Source organism: Acipenser ruthenus, chromosome 4 (genome assembly GCF_902713425.1).
Source record: "Acipenser ruthenus chromosome 4, fAciRut3.2 maternal haplotype, whole genome shotgun sequence".
NCBI lineage: Eukaryota > Metazoa > Chordata > Actinopteri > Acipenseriformes > Acipenseridae > Acipenser > Acipenser ruthenus.
Genome location: NC_081192.1, coordinates 40,404,089 through 40,419,974, shown reverse-complemented (window position 1 = coordinate 40,419,974; position 15,886 = coordinate 40,404,089). Strand labels below are relative to the sequence as shown.

Sequence of the window (15,886 nt, the reverse complement as noted above, 5' to 3'; positions counted from 1 at the left end):
ACAGAGACTAGGGTGTGTGAACTATGTATCAGCTGCAGAGTCACTTACAATTATCTCACCCGAAAGATGGAGCAAAAGGAGGTTAAGTGACTCGCTCAGGGTCACACAATGAGCCAGTGGCTGAGGTGGGATTTGAACCGGGGACCTCCTGGTTACAAGCCCTTTTCTTTAACCACTGGACCACACTAGCCCATGACAATATGCTGCTCTTTTATAGTACATCCCTGAGTCACCTCCATTTTCTAGGGCAATTTACGACACATTCATGAAGTTACTGTATTACGTTTGTTAACAAAGCTGGATTCACCTTCTTACTGCCACTCAAAAAAAACCTATTAATAATATGATCCTTCTTCACTAGGCTATTGTCTATCAGGACGAAAGTGTTCTTACACACCCCAGGTGCAGTACAGTATTTTAATAGATTCATTTCCATTCTCTTTCAAGAGGGCCTTGAGTTTAATCCACAAAATGAACTTGCCCTTTCCGAACGCTGTATTCATTCACAGTAACTAATTACTTTATTACTGCTATTCCCTAAAGAAGCCTTACTCTTTGATGGAGAACCTATTTTAAAAACACACAATGGAAGCAACAAGCTTTACTTACTCTCAATGAGGAGACGTGTTTCCCTGCTCAATGACATGCAACATTCAATTATAATCACAGGGACTAGGAAAGAAGTGTATTTTATCCATAAATTACAATTGTAAGGCCAACAGCTTTGTTTTCTTCTTTTCTATCCACTTCCTTTTTGGGCACCAAAATGGAAACTGATGAGAGCAAAGGAGGGAGTGAGTAAGTAAGTATATCTATCCATCGAAATATAATCCTATTGCTTTTAAAAACATACAAATTATCCTTTTTGTGGACTGACATTTGTCAGCAGACATAGCCAACACCCTTTTTAAAGATAGATGGGGCCAAAATAACAGTTAAAAGCATCTGTTTAAAAAAAAAAAAAAAAAAAAAAAAACACACACGACAGGAATCCTATTTTAGTGTCATATATAAAAAATATAAACCTTTTTATGTACATCCCCAAAAAACACTTGCTTTATATATATATATATATATATATATAGTAAATGGAACGCTGCCACACGGGTTCTAGCACCTTTAAAAATACGACCCAACACACAGGAATGTTTTTTTTTTCCGCGCTGACGCGCTATTTTTAATACAAACAAAACAAACACAAAATAAACACCTAGCTCTTTCCGAGCACTGACTAAACTTTCGGGAACACCCTGACTAAGTGGGACGGCTAAGCCGTTTCCCCACCAAACACAACACCACAAACAGACAAAATCACACCAGTTTACATTTCATTACGCTTACGTTTCATCCCGACTGTTCGGAAGCAGAGCACCTCTTCTGCCTCCTTCTACTCAGCAGCCCTGAGCAATCTGACTGCCCTCTTTAAATACCCTGCACCTGGTTCTAATTTATAATTACCACCAGGCGCAGGGGATAATTAACACTCAAATCATTAACAAATTAAATTAAACAATAAAGCAACACAATCAAACAATAAAGCAAAACACAATTAACCACAGGAATGTGCATTCCGCACATGTTTTCCTGCAGGGAGACTTTAACCCCCTCCCTGCTGTCTTACTATAATATATTTATCGATTGGGACCCCACGATACCAACTCGATAATATTTCAATGAAATCGAATATTCCATGAAATTAAAAATGTGTCTTGTATATATTAAACTTACTGTCAAGAACATAATCTGCGCTGTTGCTTCTAAAAGTTAGTGAGAACATGCATCTGTGGACAAATACAGGATGCAGAGATCAATAGTAACCTGCTTTGTTAATGTATTTTATACATATTATTTTGTTTTAAAATCAGCCCCAACTGTAGCCGTCTTTCTTGAACGAAACTAATCATATTTAACATTACTACGCTGTCATGTGCTGCTGTTTCAGAAAACTTTTTTTTTTTTTAACCTTTGTTTTCAAGCAATGCACTATCTGCAACCTTTTTCGTTTTTGACTTGCTGTCCGAGTCTAAATGCTGCTGGATCGTCGCTTGACGTATGTGATCCAATGAAACATTGCAGGTTGTACAAAATAGTTTGCCACCAGTAGAATGCAAAATGATTCTACACGATCCGCTGCAGTAATTGTGTTTGACAAACGAACTGAGACCAATTCTTTCCCAAGCGGACTTTGCTGTTCACACTTCACACCAAACTGTACCAAGTCTGGACCAAACTCTCTAAACGGACCCAGTGTGAACACAGCCTTAGACTACATTTTGCAGTATGTACAGTCACAGACAAAAAGTATTGGCACCCCCTGCTTACTTTACCATAATTCAAGGTAACATATTAAGGACAAGTATACTTGAACCACTTTTCAATAAAACAAAAAGCAAAAAACACATGTTTTAGTAATTTAAATAATACTTACCAAAAAACAAACTTATTTCATTTAAAGTATTCTTTCATGACAAAAGTATTGGCACCCCAGCTTTAGCATTTTGTGCGTCCTCCTTTTGCTTGTATTACGGCTTTCAGAAATTTAAATCATTCTTAACCAGTTTGTTACATGGTGAAATCTGGGCCCATTCTGTCAAGCATATTTCTTCCAGCTCAGCCAGTGCTTGGCTACAGTTTTTTTCAGATCAGTCCAAAGCATTTATATTGGATAGAGATCTAGTGATTGCGAAGGCCAATCCAGAACTTTTATCTTCGTTTTCTCCAAGAATTCCAGAGTTGACTTAGCCATATGCTTTGGCAGACAGTATCTTTCAATATGACAAAGACCAAAATCAGCCTATCAGCAGATGGTATCATTGTACATTGTAGAATGTTTTGATAAATGGCTGCATTATTTTTGATCCTGAATCACATCAATGTCTTCGGTCATTGAACTGCTAAAACACCCCCACATCATAACTGAATCACGTGCTTGTTTAACTGTAGGTACAAGGTTTTTTGTTTTTTTTTCATACATGTATCTTTCTATTCAAGGGACTGTTGCCAATAGATTGTCTACAAGTTAACAGTAATAAAGAGAATATCTCTCAGAGACACACACATAGTAAATGCCAGAAATGGTCCAACATGAATCGATATTGTTCTCCTGGGCTTAAAAAAAAAAAAAGAGGGGAGTAAGTTACTGATGGTGTAACGAGACTGCCAAGAAACCCATTCAAATCTAATATTTTTCACATTTCAGTAGGGTACAGAATTTCACTGCAACAAACCCTGTCACTGGCAGAAGAGGCAAGGCATCTGGCAAATAAGATTAATTCAAACTTTAATCCATAAAATGGACTGCTTAAAAGAAGCTCTGTTCCATCATCTTGTGGGCAAATAGGGTACTGGTTTAAAATGTCAAACAAAACAAATACATGTAACATGCTATTTACCCAGGATTTTTTTTTTTTTTTTTTGCAGAGCTGCAAAAAAAAAAAAAAAAAAAAGTTTACCTTTGGTCCTCTTTCGACTGCTATTCAACACTCACAGGGAACACCCGTTTACCACTCGGCAGTGGCTCAATCCACACTGTCCCAAAGGATATACCTGTAATGACTTCCTATCGGTGTTGCTGTACATGATGTAATTCTGCTTGTACATAGAATTTAGCTTGGGCCAAATATTTCTAAGTTCACTACATACAGTAAGTTGTGTAGTGGTTCACTGACGAAAACACATCTGTCCCCAATATCACTACTGTAGATAAAATAAACTTTGCAGATTTGCCAACTTGCAGTAAGTATAACAGTACACAAACAGATTAATACGATATTGAAATATTGCTGACCATACTAGGTAACACTGCAGTTTCCTGCAATACCCTCAAAATATACCACCTTTTACAGTTAAATCCTTAAAAAATTCAAGCCTAGTTGCCAATACTGTGTATGAAACCATGAAAGATCTGGAACATTAAAATACAGACTAATTCTCCATACAGTGTTTGTAAAATCTAGTAAGGCATTCTTCAGCACCTATCAAACCACCTAACAATTTTATCAAGCAAGGTCCTTGTCAGTTTACATAAACAAGGCGGTTTAATTCCCTTTTTAAGAATATACAGGCTAGCTACTGTAAACAGCGCTGTGTTACTTTAACACAGCTGTTTTTTCTCCTGCTACTCTGCCAAAAGAGGGCCATAGCTGAAGGGCTGAGGCAGTTCTCAACACAGACATGGATAGCAATATTGTGTTAAACCCTGAATCCCAGTGTGCATACAAACCTGATGACCTTGAAATGTTGCCCCTTACAGAAGCAAGGATGACATTTCCCTTTGATTGGATTCAATTGAAATAATTCTGAACTCTGAATTTATCTACTGGTTAAGGGTACACTTTATGCAAAATCCAAATGCAATCAATTACACCCACTACTACTGCTGCTGGTGAACTCCAGAGATTAGCTTCCTGATACCTTATTTTACAGATATGAGTCCAGGGTTAGAAACTCACACTCACATGACACAAATTAAATCTGATGATGACTAGTTGATGACTCAGTAGTCCTCTGGGCGAGTACTTAAAAAAATGTACACATATACTCTCACATTCACAGTCTTGCGTTAAAAGAAATGCAGGAAAGGTCCATTTTCTAACTGGGTGTAGCATTGGTGAATAAGCATTCATAATGCTTACAAAACAGTCACTCGGAACAGAACTGAAAACTCCCCTGCAATGCCAACCTCACTTAGACATTTGTGTTCTCCCTCTGCGCGGGATGCAAAGTTTGTTGGGCGTTTGAATTTACTGAAACACGTTGCATTTTTGAAGTAAGTGTAAAGTAATTCTACAGAAATGTGGAGATTTATACCGTATACTTTAGTGATGACTGTGTGTGTGTGTGTGTGTGTGTGTGTGTACATTAATTATTGTAGGTAGTAATTCATAGTTATTTAAATGACTCACAGGCTGTAACCCCCATCTCCACAAACCAGCCAGCATTTGTGTAAATAGCAACACATTCACAATGTCAATTTCAGGCGGAGCTTCTTTGTCAGCAAGGTGACACTGCTGAGAATTATTTTCCTCTGTCATCCCGTCTGGTGCTGTCAGTGTCAGTTTCTCAGCACACAGTACAGTATCGCTCAGTAACGAGGTGCAAACAAGTGATTGATCGATCTGTAGGAGCCTTTTTTTTTAATCAAATTTATAACAGTGTGTTTTTTAGAAAAATAAAACCTAATTCTATTATTAAGGACCCCAACTGTTGTTGATGATTCCAACTTAGGCACTTTACATAAGGACTAGTAAGTTTACATCAGGACTAGTACCACAATATTGTTAGTTTCTAACCCTGTTCTAATACTGCTATTTTTTCCTCTAGATCAATCCTCAGAGAATGCAAAGTTGAAGAAATAGCCAGTTTGGATAGAACTATGTGGCACTTTAGCCCCACCAAAGTGGCCATAAGCAATGCTTGAATGCATGACAAACGCAACTTCAAAAATCCAAAATCCCCGGGTACCAACATATTTTGCTTGATGGTTGTATATCTCATTAACATCTATCCAAACATATCTTTGGGTGATTTTTTGGAGTCCATCCACGCAAGTTATTATGGCCTAAACTTGGTACAAATAGCAAAAATTCTAATTTCAAGGGGGTTTAATGACCAGTGGTGGGACTTGAAAACCAAATGTTTTTCACAGAATTTGGAAGACTGGTACCTAAGGGTCTTACAGCAATACTTACATTTTAGGACCCACATCCACTACAGGGTAAATAAAGGGTTAGGCTGAAGTTCGAATAAAACTTGTCAGTTACCCCTCGTCTGGCAGTTTGCCAGAAGTGAGTAGGGTGCTCCTAGTATTTTTTTTTCTGAAAAGCCCTATTCAATACGAGTAGAACGAGGTGCTACACATGATGGTAGCATCTAGATTGCACCCAGGGTGATTTTTCTGGTCAAGGTCCCTTTCTCACTTTAGGGTGACCTTTGCAAGGTCACAGGTCAAAGGGAATTTAAAAAAAAAATAATAGCTATCATTTCTGAACTCGGCGTGTCTGAAAACCTCCAGGTGAATTTTTCTAGGAAAATCTGAGAAGGACGGGCAACGGCACTGGTGGAGTTGGCATGAAATGACCCTAATCCAGTTCTCATCTTTAGGCACTTGAGCTCACTCTTACCACTGAGAGTTTATTTAAAAGCAGAGAGCAATTTACATTTTTAAAAAAAACCATGCTGACCAAGTATTGCTTTCTGGCAAAAAGTCTACACATAGGACACACAGTATGGTCAAGCTCCACATCAAACATAATATTTACTTACAGGTGTGGACACAAGTGATTACCCTGTGAATTTGCTTTTTTTAATCTTAAAAAAAAATATAAAGCAAAATGACAAAGTGTTGCAATCAAACTCAAAACCACATCTTTACTATAGTAACGGACAACACAACACACAAATAGTATTCTATCAATCAGCATTTACGAAATCAGTTGTACTAGTCCATCATACAAAGCTTCAAATTAATATTTCAACCACTTGCCTAATGAGCTGGGGGCAACATAATTCCAAGGATAATGCTTATGCTATACTAACAGTTACAAGTATTCTAAAATTATGGTGTCAAGATTTATAGGTATTTTTTTCTAATGTAGAAAATTGCAATTTCTGTAAATTGCTCCACTTCACAAAATAATGTTTGTTCCATTTTGTTGGGAGTTCATGCAAACAGTTTGATAAGGGTAACTGAGATGAAATTCAGATATTGTAAATGACTGCAGTAATTATGTGGGTTAATGAATGAGACACTATCATTTATAAAACCAAGGGTCTAAGATTAACCACCCCACCAGTCCCTAATAAGCAAATGTCTTATTTGAATTGGCAAACAATCTGCCTTCAAAAGAAATGCATTTAGTTTCCCCTTCGATATTATGTTTAAGACTATGTTATACTTGCTCTGGCAACATTACACTGAATAGTAACTTACATAAAACGTAGCTGGATTCTCTCTGAGACTCAAATCAGAATTTTGAAAATGAAACACATACTTTTCATCTTGCCCTCGCCTTATTGGTCTTTAACTGTCCTAATTTAAAAATGGTATTCATATAAAAAAGAAAATAAAAGTTGCTGCAGTGAATATAACTTTTCTACTGTACAAACATAAAAGCAAGTGCTCAGTTAAGAGCAACTGCTCTGGATTATACCATTATTTGACAAAGGTGGAAAATAATCTGACTGAATGAGTAGTGTATGCCAAAAAACTGAATCAAAGTTTGAGAATGGAAATTAGTGTAATCAATTACATCTCCTATGTAGACAGGGTCCAGTCAGACAGCTATTAGGTATCTATTGATTTTGATTGTTTTTCTCTCTTGTGCATCAGGTAATTTAAACAAAGTTTAGTGTAGGGAAGACAAGCTCCTGGTCTAAAAATGAATGTGCTTAATGAAACAAGTAATGTCTAAACTGAAATTACTGCCATTTTTTCAGATACTTCTTTCCCTTTGTTATAGTATAACATCTGGTTGAAAAGGGACCTTATGGGCTGAAAATAGGTGGCCAGAAGAAACAAGTGCTCCATCAGCTCTACAAACCAAGTTATAAAATGAAGGCTTACTAAAACTTGAGAAATTATACTGTACATATCTGTAACTCACAAAAATAAACCCACAAAAATAAATAAATAAATAAAATACTTTAAACTTTGGCCATTTTATATTTTACTATGACAAAAATAAAAGAAAAAAAGGAATAGCACAAAGACAAGCATAATTTTAACACTTTAAAAAGCACACCCTAAAGTTGTACAGTATGCTATAGTACCACAGTATATATTATTCAGTTAAGATCTATCCTTTGCTCAAAACATGGTGCTGCAGTTTGTTAAATTCTAAAAGTACAAAATTAAATAAAGTTGTTCACAAAACATTCGTCCTCAGACACGTTGCTAAGGCTGCAAGTATAATCACTTGGTTTAGAAGCATGTTTGCAGTAGAAAAATGCAAAGACAAAACAGCAGTGATGATGGCGATTGACAGTAAACTAGAATGAATGGAACGTTCAAGTGTGAGGCTAGGTGAGAAAGCCGAGTAGTACCGAGGTGTTCATATGAAAATTGCCTTTTTTTTTTACTTTGTTCATAGGAACACCATATGATTAGCAAAACCGGTATACCGACTCACCCCTACCCAGTAGTATTTACAATTGTGTTTTATCCTGAACTGAATGAGTATTTCATTTTATTTGTGCCATGGGTAGTTTATTTTAATGTAAAAGAATGTATGAATGACTGCGCTTACTGCCTCTGGAACCTTGAACTGTCAACTTAATTGCAGTATCTTAAGGCCTGGTCACACAAGCAACTTTTGTTGATAGACACGATACAGACTTTTGTTACTCACTTGTTGCCTTGTAAATACCGTGGTCATAGCACGAGACAAACCTGTTGGTCGACAAGGTGCCAATATTCTGACAAGGCCATAAAAAGCATTTCCCAGCAACAACAATACAATCAAATCTTATTTCTGAACCATCCCTCTTGTTGCCTTCAACAGATTTTAAAATAAACAGCCCTGAATTTGCATTGGCATCCTGAACCCTTGTTGAACTGGAAAGTATAGGCTATTACCCCAAGAAAGCACACAAACATAATGGGACAGAATTTGCGTTCACAGACAGCAGGGAATTGCATGAGTTTACGCACACTAAAATCTGAAAACAGCCACAGGATAAATTAAGGTTTAGAACCTTTGGATCAGTGCAGTTATTTAACAAATGGATTGAAAAGTGGTGAACCAAGTTCAGGTAGGCCACAAGTGAAAGGCAATAATTAGTCATCACTATTGACCCTGATAACACTGTTCAAACATTTACATAAAAAAAGAAGAAAAAAAAGGATAAAGCTCAGCTGGCTGAAATGAACCTAATTGAATAGCCAAGTTTCTCAGCTGACATTTAGGGTTTAATCTTTAAATGCATTATCATCATCACTAATTCTTATAGCTCACACAAATGTACTTTGCTTCCTACGGTTTTAGCACCTACAGATAACAGTGGTTCTCACTGGGCTACACAATGGAACCCTGCCACTCAATTATAACTGCCATTATAGGAATTAACACAATTAATCTTTTTAAAAAGTAATCTACAGTATCTACAAATAATTAGTCAACAGTCATTGTTGAAAATTGTTTTCAAAACAGCAGGAACTCGCATATTTTTAAATGTACACTTTATTATTAATATTCATAAATCCTCTCCCCAACCCAGCTGCTGGCCTCATTATCACTGCCTAGTAGCGACACCTGCTAGGGGAGTATCACTGAAAGAGCTGCGAGTCAAGGCATATTCCTGAGCATCCATACTAGCGACAGACTTATCGGCCATGCAGAATACACTTAACAACCATTCCCAGAGGTGGCATGTTGCAGAAGGACTGAGGTCAAAGTGTGTTACAGTAGCAATAACAAAAATGAGTTTGGAGAAAACAGCAGAGGAATGACTTCCTTTTGTAGGTTAACACCTAAGGAACCAGAAATTGCTTACATACATCTTGTTCAGTGCTCATGTATACACAGATCCAACAAATCTGTGAGAATTCATAAAGTAAATTATGAAGTAGTCAAAGCGGTCAAGAGTTTATTCGTTAACCAGATACAAAAAATAATCTGTGTTCACATGCAAAAAGATACAGTTCATTGTCCAGCAGTGGTAGAGTCATACAAAGATATGGATCCAAGTAATTACCCATAACCGGTGGAGACATTTTAGCCTTTTGAATCTCAAAAAAGCATACAAATACAAACAATTCTGAATGACAATAAATTATTATTTATTTATTTATTTATTTATTTATTTTTAGTTTATTTTTTTAAATTTAGTCGTTGCCAATTTTTTTTTTACCCCCGTTTTCTCCCCAATTTAGCATGCCCAATTATTATCTGTATCCTCGGCTCACCGCTCGCAACCCCCCCGCCGACTCGGGAAACGGCGGCTGGAGCACGCGTCCTCCGAAACGTGCTCCTGCCAAGCTGTCATTTTTCGCACTGCGGATCCACAGTGATGCCACCAGACCTATTGTGCCGGAGGACAACACAGATCTGGCAGCTCCACTGCAGAACCACAGGCGCCCTATCGGCCACAGGGGTCGCTGATGCGCGGTGAGCCGTGGATTCCCCTGCCAACCTAAGCCCTCCCTACCCGGGCAGCGCTCGGCCAATTGTGCGCCGCCCCCTAGGAACTCCCAGTCATGGTCGGCTGTGACAGTCTGGATTCGAACCTGCGATCTCCAGGCTACAGGGCACATCCTGCACTCCGCGCAGAGCGCTTTTACTGGATGCGCCACTCGGGAGCCCCTTATTTATTTATTTATTTTTTTTTTTTTTTTAAAAGACTCACATTAATGCTTAAATAGAAATACACTAAGTGCAACGTGCCTGGTGTAATTGGAGTGGGTACAGCTTACTACTCAAAGAAAACATGCCACATCACATCACTTAAAACAGCCTCGTATCCTCATCCACTTCCGACTTAACAAATAAAAAGCACTTCAGGTCAAAGAAAGAGGTAATACATTTGCTCACTACTCTGTGAAGTGGATGGGCTGTACTTAGTAACCCCTTGTATCATTATATGCTCAGGTAGTTTTGCGATAAAACAACCGCAAGAGGCCTTTTTACATTGGACATCAATAGGGATTTTTTTTTTTTTGCAATCACTACTGGTGCACTTCAATGTCAACGGTTCTGCTTGGTGTTACAGCTAGGCTTGCCACCCCAAGGGAACTGCCACCCAATCCCACTAAGAAATATGATCTCCCCCTCAGCCAGCACAACCAAGATACATAAACTCACTCCATTCTCGTTACAGGCTTCAGCCTCTCTCTACAGGCACTTAAACTTGTGAGTGTAGAATGTCGACACCCTGAGGCATAAAAGTTTAATGCTAAAGAAAAATGAGGAAATGTTTAGATGGAAGGCCAGTAGTAACATCAGTTAACATGAACCACTTAAGATATCCCTCATATAATCTAGGGAAGGATCAAGCAAGGGCATAGATCACTTACTGGATCACTTTTATAACACAAAAAAACAGAACTATAACCAAGAGAGTCTCAAACCTCCTGCTGTTTCCATGCAAAGCAATCATTTTGTTCTGGCTACATTTCTGTAAATACTGCATTTATGTCACTTACTAGTATTTAACTGTAGGTCCTGGAGCTAAATAACAGCAGCTCTTGCTGCAGAATCTCATTCCTTGACAAACAATAATTAACGCCTGTAAGCAAATGTCGACTTTTAAAATCAACTTTAAATTCTGTGTGTGTATTTTATACACTGTGTCAGAAAGTTTCCTGAGGCATTCCAGCAAGAACTACAAACATAATACAATTTCAGACTGTGCAATATGTGCAGTTGGATTTGTTTCTGCATTAAATAAAACTTCCTTGAAACAGAAAAAGTAATACTTGTGTAGGCATTTGACCATTGCACAGGTCCCTATGCCCCAACACACATACCCATACTTTGTTTAAGGACCTCCCATTGGGAGAAGTGGCTGAAGTAACCAGCTGCTAGAGACTTCCAATGCAAATTCCACAATGAATGCTATTTTAAGAATTGATTATCTAAATTGTAATTAAGCAAACTATACAATGCTAATTAAGTCAGTGCTCACTTCAAACTGATTAGCAGTGTCCTGTCCGAGTAGAACTCGTTATTCTAATCCTGATCTCTCTTTTACTGTTCTTGTCAGTGACCTTTTGTGGTTACTGCCTGAGAGATCAGTCAGGATTCCAGCTTAGGCAGCCCTTTGTGTCCATCTGCATTAATCGCCCAATTTTGCAAGATCGGTTTCTCATAAAAGCTTATGTCTTATTACACAAGCGTCTCATGCACATTGGGAGAGCAACAGACCTGCAAAGCATCTCCCAAAACAAGAGTAAGTGAGTTGAAAAAGGAGTACATGGTGCTCCCAGTTATTTCATGACATATTGACAATTCAGTCATTTCACTTTGACAGCAGGCTGTACTGTACATCTGCTATACTGTGCACTGACCCTTCACTGATGCACTACCTTTAAAGTGTCACAATTGTTTTTGTGTCTCTGGTGGTGCCATACCAGCTTGTATTACAATTTTTGTATATAACTCATTGTGGTCTGCGACACAACATATGGAGGGGATTTAAATGATACAAGAAAGAACTGAAAATACTGAAGAGCCGTTTCAGTCGTTGAAATGAACTTGAAATGACACCCATTTATGAAATAGTTTCTAACTAAATTGTGTCAAAGACAAAGGTTCCATTTAACAACCAGTCATTCCTCACAGACCAACGCTACCCGTCGTGAACGCATACATGCTAAACAGACTACTTTATTGCAAAATTATGCACTGTATCTTAATACAACACAATAGCTATTAGTTAAAAGTGGGACTGAAGCTACAGCAAACTTCTAGCCATTCTCATAAATTGCTGTTTGATGGAGGAAATAAAAAAAAGAGGCTTTCAAGGAGATGCATATAGTATGCAGATTGGATATTTAATTATCCTGCTTAGGGGTCAAGAGAAAATTCACACTTTTCTTTAGTACCATGTAAACTGAAACTAGGTTTATTAAACTGACAGTTTGTGCTATTTGCAATTTTGGTCCCCAATGTTCCCTTCTAATCGCATTAAATTGTAACCGTTTTTAATGGACTAATTTCTCTACACCATGTATAAATTAATTCTGTATTACAACATATGGCTTTAAACAAGCACAAGAATGTTTTAATTGATTTAGAAGTATCCAACCTTCATAAGAACATAAGTTTAAGTGTTTTAGATCCTATTACTTCATCTACCTTTTACTCTGCTTACACTTTATTATTATTATTATTATTATTTATTTCTTAGCAGACGCCCTTATCCAGGGCGACTTACAATTGTTACAAGATATCACATTATACATTATTTCACATACAATTACCCATTTATACAGTTGGGTTTTTACTGGAGCAATGTAGGTAAAGTACCTTGCTCAAGGGTACAACAGCAGTGTCCCCCACTGGGGATTGAACCCACAACCCTCCGGTGAAGAGTCCAGAGCCCTAACCCCTACTCCACACTGCTGCCCACACTTATGCCCTCTTGTTCTCTGTGCTAAATTTGAAGTAGTGTCTTGGGTTAACTATGATTTTAAAAAACTTTTTTTTCTAGGCTGAAGAGATTTAATTATTTTAACCTTTCCTCATACCTCATGTCATTAAGTCCTGGGATCAGCCTAGTTGCCCTTCTCTGTACCTTCGACTGCAATGATGTATTTTTTGTAATGAGGTGACCAAGACTACACACAGTATTCTAGCTGGGGTCTAACTAGGGCATTGTATAAATCTCAGCATAGCTGCACCACATTGGCAAGATACTTTCAATGATGACTATGTGGCAAAGTGGTTAAGAGTGTGTAATGTGTAATGCTGGCTCCAGGTGATCAGCTTATTTTGCCTCCCCAGCGCATCAGCACACACAACAGCTGCGATGCTGGCTCCAGGGATCAACCACAGTGCGGTCTCCCCAGCGCATCAGCATAACAACCGTCTGGAATGAGCTAAGTAAGGTATATCTCTGGGGTCCCTATAGCCCGAATCACTTCATATGGCCCCATCCATTTAGCACATAATTTCGATTCTGAGGAGGGAAGCAGCAGCATTACCTTGTCTCCAGGTAGAAAGGTTCGAATTCATGCGTTTTTATTCTAATGCTGTTGTTGCTGGTACTGAGCTGATTTGAGGTTGTCCTGGGCCAAATGACCGACCAAATCCAGGCGATCTCTTAGTAGGAGCACATGCTCCACGATGTTGAGGCGATGGAGGATTGCCAGTTTCACCAGGTCGTAATCGGCCGCTTCAGCGTCAGTCATCGTCTGGTATGCTGCCTGAGCCTCCCCGATCAGGCAGGGTCCCAACTGGCTCGCCCAGAACTCTCGCGGGCATGACGCGGTGGTAGCCAGCCGCTCGAAAGCGACCAGGTATGCTTCTGGGTCATCCTCCGTCGTCATCTTCAACGCCTGTGCCTTCGGCGCCGTTATTGCAGGTACTGTTGTAGGTTGTGGTGTTATTGCTAGACCTACCCTTTCAATGAGCGCCGTGTACCTCTCCTCAGTCTCCCGTCTGTGGTCCAGCGCCTCCAGTAGCTCTGCTAGTGCTTTGCGATCCATAATCCCGTTATCTGACACCACGTGTGGCAAAGTGGTTAACAGTGTGCAGGTGATAAATAAAGTGTCAGACAATTATAATCCAGGGGCAATGTTGTTTAATAGTTGCATTGTGTAATCCAAATGCCTGATGGTGAACAACAGTAAATAATAACAATGTCAATGAGAAGCAATACAGCAGCGCGAATTGATTATCTGTAATCCGTGGGTTGGCCCAGAAATAATAACAGTCCAGTCTTAATTCACCCACACATAACACAAACACCAGTCCACAGTGCATGCTCTAGTGCTCGTGGTGAAAATACAGTACTTTAGTGTAAACAAGGTTAAGTGTTGTCCAGGTTCGTGCTGGCCTTTAGCGACAGCTCCTGGATCGTGTTTAGCTGTCTAAATAATCACACAAGTATAATTCAGACATGACAATAAACAAACAAAACTCACGATTTTCTTACACAAACCACAGGTCCTTCCAGATTGTTCTCTAACCAAAACGAAGGAACAGATGACGTTGCTTCGTCCCCTATTTATACTGTCACACATGACTCACTGGTAAATGATTGCAGCTGCTCCTCCAATCCACAGCTGCCACATCATTTCCCTTCCGGGTCAATGAGTTAGTGCACCGAAGCTCCACCCCTTTCTAAATGACCAACTTCCTTTTAACCCTGGGAATGAACTGTCAGGCCAAACAGTCCAGGGTACTCTGTTCCCATTACTTGGTGCACTCACAGGTCGGGAGGGAGATTTACCACCGAGAATCATTGTCTTTCTGTCACACTCCACTATAACCCCGAGATCCTTTTCAAAGTCCTCATCCCATATTCCATTCTGTTAGTTTTAAACTTATAGCATGGACTTTACACCCAATATGCAATACTTTACATTTAACATTAAAATTAAATTTGCCATGTTTGCCCAGTTACAGAGATGGTCCAAATCCCTTTGCATTAGTAGGGCTGCAGATTCAGAGTCCAATGTGTACATTTGTATCATCTCTGGTGAAAATATTTGTTTAAGACATCAGATATTTTGCAGTCCTCAACCTTGTTACCATATTCATCCCTTAATACCCTCCTCTTTCACAGTTTTTTTTAGTATTATGTTTTGCACCACTGTCAATATTTTTCTAGATCTCTTGGCCTTCCTAACATCCATTTTCACCTGTTTAAGCATACTTCTATATTCTTCCCAATTCTTGCTCTTCTGTCTTTCCTGCAAGTCGCATACATCCGTCTCATTTTTTCCAAGTTTATTTTTTATTGATCTGTAACCATCTTGGTAAATGCGTGTTAATCCTGGACTTGTTCATTTTAGTTGCATACAGTACTTGTTCTGCTTTACTTCAACTGTCATATCCTGCAATTTCCCTGCCCAGTCTATTTCTCTCATTTCCCACCTCATTCCACCAAAGTTAGCCTTTCTGAAATTATACACTTTAGTTCGTGCAGCTTTTTGTCTTGAGTCACAGTCAATTTCAAATGCAACCATGTCATGATCACCTAACCCTACTGGTTCTACTAGTTCCATATTACATAGCATGTCCTGGTTGTTTGTGAGCTGATTTTTAACACACTGCAGTCATTTACTGCATCAATTAGTTCAGTTTCTAATTAGGAAAATTGAAACCGCCCATGATTCCAGTAGTCTTACCCCTACATGCATTTCTATGTATACCCCCACATGCATTTCTATTTGCCTTGTATACAACCTGTGGGCCTGTAAAATACCCCAATAGAAACAACT

The 15,886-nt window shown here is 38.7% G+C and overlaps 1 protein-coding gene across 1 annotated transcript in view; it reads right to left on the bottom strand.

The window, feature by feature from the left end:
* Nucleotides 1–15,886, bottom strand: part of LOC117399230 (eukaryotic translation initiation factor 3 subunit H) — a 138,985-nt gene that overhangs the window by 52,612 nt on the left and 70,487 nt on the right. The gene's annotated exons all lie outside the window — the stretch shown is intronic.